This window comes from Balearica regulorum, chromosome 18 (assembly GCF_011004875.1).
Source record: "Balearica regulorum gibbericeps isolate bBalReg1 chromosome 18, bBalReg1.pri, whole genome shotgun sequence".
Classification (NCBI taxonomy): domain Eukaryota; kingdom Metazoa; phylum Chordata; class Aves; order Gruiformes; family Gruidae; genus Balearica; species Balearica regulorum.
This window is the reverse complement of record NC_046201.1, coordinates 9844324-9851138: the sequence shown is the minus strand read 5'-3', so window position 1 is coordinate 9851138 and position 6815 is coordinate 9844324.

The window sequence follows — 6815 nt, the reverse complement described above, 5'->3', positions numbered from 1 at the left end:
GGAGGGAGAGCGGGGATACCCCCCCCCCCTCGGTGTCCCCCCCCCCGGTTCCCCGCCGCCGCCTTCCCGCCCGGTGCGGAGCCGGCAGCGCGGAGCGGAGCGGAGCGGCCGGGCAGGTGCCGTCCCGGAGGAGGCGGCTCCGTGCGGGGCCCCCGCGGGCGGGAGAGGCGGCAGCCGGGGACGGCGCGGAGGGTCCGGAGCGAGCGGGGGGGGGGGAGGCAGCGGGGGGGTCCCCGAGCTGGGAGCAAAGGTGGAGCGCTCCGTGCCCCCCGGGAAAGAAAAGCCGCCAGCGGTGGGAGCTTCCTGCAGAGTTTCCCGGCCGCTCTGCTGTAACTGGGGTTTGCTCTTTGGCGACAGGAGCTCGGTGCTTTTGCTTCATCAGGCAACGAAATCTCTGCGGGCAATAGGGAGCAGCCGGAGGTACCCCGGGTGTTTCTCCGGTAGACAGCACGTAGTGGTTCAGAGAGATTCGGAGATGCACTTAGATGGAGGTGGATACAAACCCGGGCCTGAAACAGCCTCTATTTTTTATTTTTTTTTCGTGGAAATATTTTGAATTTTACTCTGAATAGCACGGCAATGTTATAGCAAGATTTAAATTTGAGCTTTAGTGACAGCTGATTCACCTGGAGCGGGTGAAGTACAGTGTGTGATGAATGACGTTTACAGAGGCAACTTTTCCAGAAGGATGGGAAATCTGGGGACAGTTGCAGAATCAATGAGCGCCTTACTTTTTGATCTTATTTTAGAGAAAGCAGAGATTAGGGCAATCCATAGTCAAAGGACAGCTTTCCAGGGGTGCGAGAGTGCTGTACTTCTTCAGCTCCCATTGAATTCCCATTGGAATTAGCTGGCTTTTACGCCTTCAAACGTTTCTGCTTGCATCCAGAGTGCTAAAATGACCACTATGTGTTTATCTGCTTGTTTTAATCCCTCCTCAAAGTGTTTTTGTGCAAACTGTCATCTAATTCTCTGTGGCATGCTACAAAGCGGTGAAACCCTTGTTGACTCGTAGGAGAAGGATTCAGCCTTATAAAAATATTGTATTGAATGCTCAGTTTTAATTTGCTGCAAAGTTAGCACACACACACACACGTGTAACTCTGCTTTCCTACCCCGTACTGCTCGTGAACGTACGTGCCTCTTTCCAAAGCTCTCCAGATGCTTAAAGCTATATTCAATAAAGTAGCTGGTTCAAGCATGATTAGAATGCTGGTGAGGGGGAAGAATTTAAATTGAATTATTTTGAGGCAGGGGTTTGCTTTATCAGATTCAGCTATCGCACCGCAAAGTTTAGATCCAGGCGCTGAGATGGAGATTTTTTTTTTTTTTCACTGGAAGTTTGGACTCCGTCCCATGCCAGCGCCCTCGGCAGCCCCGCATTCCTCTGCGGCAGCTGGACCCGGCAGCTGGGAATGCGGGCGGATACTTTACCGGGGCCAAATCCTGCCGGCATGGCAGTCAAGGGGATTGACTGCCACAGACTCCAAGTAAGATCCGGGTTTGGCATCAATAGCTCATCTCTGAGAATGAGGTTGCACGCAACTTTTGCAGTCCCGTCTCCTTTTTGTTTTGAAGCTGTTCTCTGCGCTGTTTTGTTTTCTGGCCAGGACAGAGGGCCAAAAGAGAACAGAATAGGTATTTTGTTGTCTGCCCCGTTACCTGATTTGTTTGGGGTGATCACACAAGATGGTAGAGATAAGCAGAGTGACGCATTAAGAAATACTTAATCTGTTTAGTCAACACCTAATTTCAACTTCCTTTTTTTCCTTCCAGTAGAAGAATATTTAATTGAGCAATGCTAAGCATTAGTGAGTCCGTGAGACACTTGTTTTCTTAAACATGTAGGATACTCACATGTATCCATGGGAACTTCCTCCTATTAAACTCTTAAAAAATAGTTTGCTGCCTGAAGTCGTTCTGCAGCAGAGCAAAGCCTGTTCTCTGAGCAAGAGGCACTTCTCTCCTCTGATGCTCTGCTCTTGCCATGCACCGAGTCTTCTGCACGCCCACGAGAACTGACGTAGCACTCGATGCCTGGTGGAATCGCGCCTGGAGCATATGACAGCCGTAATCGATCAGAATTAGAAAGGGGATGGATACAGGAGTCCAGAATAGTGATGTTTCTCATTTGTGTGTGTACACAAGATATACACATTTTTTTTAGCAGCGTGGGTGACAAGCTACCAGAAGAAGTGGTGCATTTTCCAGTTCTCCAGATGTCTGAGTAAGGACTGCAAGTGCCTTTCTGGAAGAAAAGAAAATTTCTATTTAATCAAATAGAAATATGGAGCTCAGTGCAGAATTACTGTCAGAATAAGTCCTCAGGAACATATTGCACACCAACCCAAGTCATCAAGGATCAAATTGTCTTTCATGAACCTCAAAATCTGTTAATCCCCATGTGTGTGTTTCTTGTAATATCCTAAAAAGTACTGATATGAAAATGATTAATAATGTACTTCATGTGAAAAATTTCCCCTCCGGAGGCATTTGTGCTAATGCACAAAACCATATCCAGCCATCTTAAAAGATAGCTCCATTTGGCATTTTATTGTCTGTTTTGAATAGGAAATTTTTTCAGGTGCTTAGTGCCTAATTTTAGAATTTCCTAACAAAATTGTCTACTTATTAGGAAGTAGATAATAGCAGTCTACACGATGAGGGCTGTTTGAGTAGGCATGTCCAATGTCTTTTTTATAAACCCCTTGGTTTACTCCGTGAATAGCTGGTACTCCTTTGTTTGGGTATGAAGGCCAGAGTATACATGGGGGGCAGCTGAAAGCCGCAGTCGCGGCAAACTGAAAGGCGGCTCTCGTTGCTCCATACAGCTGCGACAGGCTCCAAAACTAACTGCTGGCTGGGCAAAAGGGAGGCAGGAGTGTTTGGAAGCAGAGGCTCGCCGTTAGGGACTGTCACTGTGAGCTGTTGTCCTCCCGCAGCGCCGTCCTGGTGGAATTTTATTGTTGCGAGTGAATTTTTGCAGTGCAGGGTAGGGAACACGTGAAATGCCGCCTTTGCCTCCTTCTCAGCATCCGTCGGCTCTGGGTGTACCGATGCCATGGTGCATGGATCCAGCCTTTGGATGGGATTGCTTTTAGTTGAACTAATCCTGCCTGGCCGGGTGAGCACTGCTGTTTCTTGCGATGTTCTTGTGCCCTGTCACCATGTGGCCGCTGCTCTTCCAGTCGAATTCCTACTCAGCAGGAAGTGAAAAGACTTAACCGATCACTTGGCAAAGCATCAGGAAAGTAGTTAGCTTTTGCCAAGTTCAGAGAGGTCCTGATACAGCATCCACGTGAGAAAGGCTGAGATTGCAGACGGCTCTGGAGAAGCCCGAGGGTGAGGTTTGTTAAATCCCAAACACGTGCTGTCAGATGAGATCCATACATTAATTTCTTAATCCTAAACTTAGAGGCTCAAAGTTATCATCTGTTAGTTTAGAGCCTGTAAATGGAATGTAATGTTGTAGTGGAAGCGGATGACAAAGAGGTATCGAAAGCAACTGCAGCATAATATCCCACGGGATGCCCGGAGACTGATTTGGCCGCATTGCTTAACTCAATAGCATACGCCATACCGAACCTCTTCTCAAGTTACTAATACACGAATATATACTCTCTGCAGTTGGCAATTGAATCTCACTGGAACAATGTTTACGCTCTGCAGTAATATGCATGGGGCTTCATCTGTCTGTGAAATTGTTTCTGAACCAGAATGGTCACTCAGGTGCAAAGGATTATTTAAAGCCACGGACCGTGCACAGCATAACCCACTGATGGCAGCGGGGCACTCCCGATCTGCAGAGCTATAAGCAAGAGCGAATTTGATCCACCCCTTCTGAAAGCTTGTCTTTAATACTTATGTTTACACGTCTTATACAGTTGAGCATGCCCTTAAATTTAACCTTACAGCTAGACTTTATTTTAAAGTTAGAGCTGTCTCTCCCCACTCAGATATTTAAGAGGCAAGCGTCCTAGCGCTGCAGGAGTGACTGGAGAGAATCTGAACCCTCTCCGGGATCTCTAAAGAAGACTGCGTAACAGGTTTCAGGCAGCATTATTTCAGGAATGTAATTCAGTGGGTTTTTAAAAGCCCTCCCAGATATAAAGAGCATAGGAGGGACTTGCTTTTGTACCTCTTTTAATCACAGTGCTCATGAGCAAGTGCTTTGCTCTCTCCTTCCTGCTGCCACATGTGAAGAGTAGAGTCATGAGTAGAGTCACCAGCGGCGTAAGATCTGAGACGCCCGCCGCACGGATTTGCACCCGTGGAGAATCTGCCCGGTGGTGCTGGCTACCCTTGGAGGCACGCTGCAGGCTTTCTATAGGAAGGCACCATCAGGGTTGCTGAGTCCAAGCAACCATATCATAGATTTGAGTCCAGAAAAATCTGCTTCTCACCTCTTGTACCCAAAGATGTCAAAGCTTCTTCAGAGTATCGCAATAAGCCTGAGATCTTCAGCACTGAAGATTATACCTGGCAGAGACTACAGCAGGCCACGAGAAAAGACAGGAGATCAAAGGCTTTGTCCTCGGGTTTTGCAGTAGAGTGTAAATCGTGTGCTGCTATAGTGACTTTGAGCAGTCAGGGCTCTGGCAGGATTTTTTTAGGATCTTCTCCTTGTGTTACAGCATTTGAGAAAAGATCATTTTACAATGGAAAAAATACATGTTAATAACCCCAAGTCATTTCCTGTGGAAACTCAAACCACTGTTACCCTTAGATTTGAACTCTTTCCCCCCCCACCTAAAAGACACTGAAAATCATCCTCCTTGACCACGTACACGAGCACAAAGGAGACGGTACTGGCTCCCGGAGAGGTTTTTTTGTTATTGTACACACAGCATCTGCGCTGCAGTGATGGTGCCAAACAGCTGGCAGAGATCTGACCCGAAGAGCGCGGGGTATTGGCGGGGTCAGCAGCAGCTTTGATTTGGCAATGCGAGTTACCTTTTGTGTAGCTGAAGAAGCCCTGGAAGTCACGTGCTCAGTGCAGTGTTGCTTTTGGTGCTTGAATTGTTTTTGTTCAAGGTAGGAAGGCTTTTAGTCCCGTTAAATACCCCATTCTACTGATGGAAAAATCGTGGCGTTTGTATCTGCGCATTTCTCCCCCCAAAAAGATCGTCTTTTTCTACAGTCTAAACTCCACTCAAAGGAACGTGCAAAAACCTACGGCAGGCTTTCATCACGGCACCTCAACCTCTTGTTAAGAAAGGGCTTCAGATACTTTATTTCCTGGCTCCTGTAATATTTCTCTGTCCACACAGAGAAATTACCTTCAGGTGAAGCGTTTGCATTTCATGAGAACACCCGCGAGAGGAGCAGATGGGGAGCAGCCGGCTGCTGCCAGGACCGTGCACCCTGTGTGGATTCCCACTCTGTTTCGGAGGGATGGTTAATAGGAAAATGGATGGGTTTTCATCTCGGGCTTATAAGAATTATGTAAAAACTCTTGACAGATGTGAGAAAAGAGTAGAAGCCTGAGGAATCTCCTTTTGCCAAAGAAACAATTCCCAGTCGAGCCTCGTGCTCGGTGTCTGGGTCAGAGCTCACTGGAGTCAGTGGGAGCTTTTCCCTGGATTTCAGTGGGATTTGGAGGAAGCCAGTGATTAAAAACCCAACAAGAACTCGGATCCCTTCCTCTGAACAGGGCTTCAGACCAGAGCTGCGTCTGGCTTTGGGGATGTTTGAACCGAACGGTGATTCTGCCTTGGAGGTTGGCAGCGCAGCATCCTTTTTAGGGTGGATTATTTAAACCTCTTCTAGCAGTAACCACTCCCGGAGCATCACACAGCAGCGCCGAGAGCTCTCGGGTAGCGCTTTGACTCCTGGCACAGCTCTCGGGGTGAGGGCGATAGCTGTGTGTGTGACTCAAACCCGCTCGCCTCCGCTTAGTCATTTCTCTCCTCATTATCTACCTCCGCCTATAGATTTCTTCCTCCTAAACTCCTCGGAGAGACGCTCTGTGCAGGTGTGTATGTTATGCAGAAAAGGAGACTGTGCAGCAGCCCGGCAGCACCAGCCAGGGACTCTTATTGCTGCCAGTTTTATCTGTAAGCTGACTTTTGCCTCCAGATTGTAGCGCCTCTGGGGAACCGAGAACCATTTATTATATTTTTATTCTAATGTTTGTCTGGCTTAATTATTCGAGGGTATGTGTCAGACTCTATCACTGTCAGATGTTGCTGCTGAAAGGGGATTTCAGCCAGTGAAAACTCCAGCTGGGTGGGTACTTACATAGGCTTTAGGGAGAGCAATGAAGTCCTCTTTGTTCCAGTTTTTCCACTGCCTTTGGATCAGACTTTGTCTCACTTCAGATCTGCATTAAACTTGATTTTAAAAGCCTTGACCGAACGGAGCAGAGGATTTACTCCCTGTCCTCTACTTCCTGTCCTGAAATGATAATTTTTCCACCCAGGGCTGCTGCAGCCGTGTGCTGTCTGAGCCGGGCTCCCCGGGTGGAGGTGGCTGTTCCGACCATGCCTGGAGAAGCTGCGAGATGCCGTGACCGTGTGCCACCAGCTGCTGCCGGCTCCTCGGTCACACCGACCCGGAGAGGTTTGTTCCCCAGGGACTCTCTCCTGCGTGTCACCGTGCCGGCTGGTGGATGATGAGGATAAACAGAAGCACCGGGGAGGAACAGTGATAAAGCAACCACGGGGGGGTCCGTTTGTTTGTTTATTGGAGGAGGGTTTGGACCCGTTTTCTTAATTTCATGGCAACTTGTAGACAATCAGAAAATCAGTGTTCAGAAACTCAAAGATTTAAGAACTAACCAGTAGGAGCATGGCTTTTTCTCTGCAGGCTGCAGA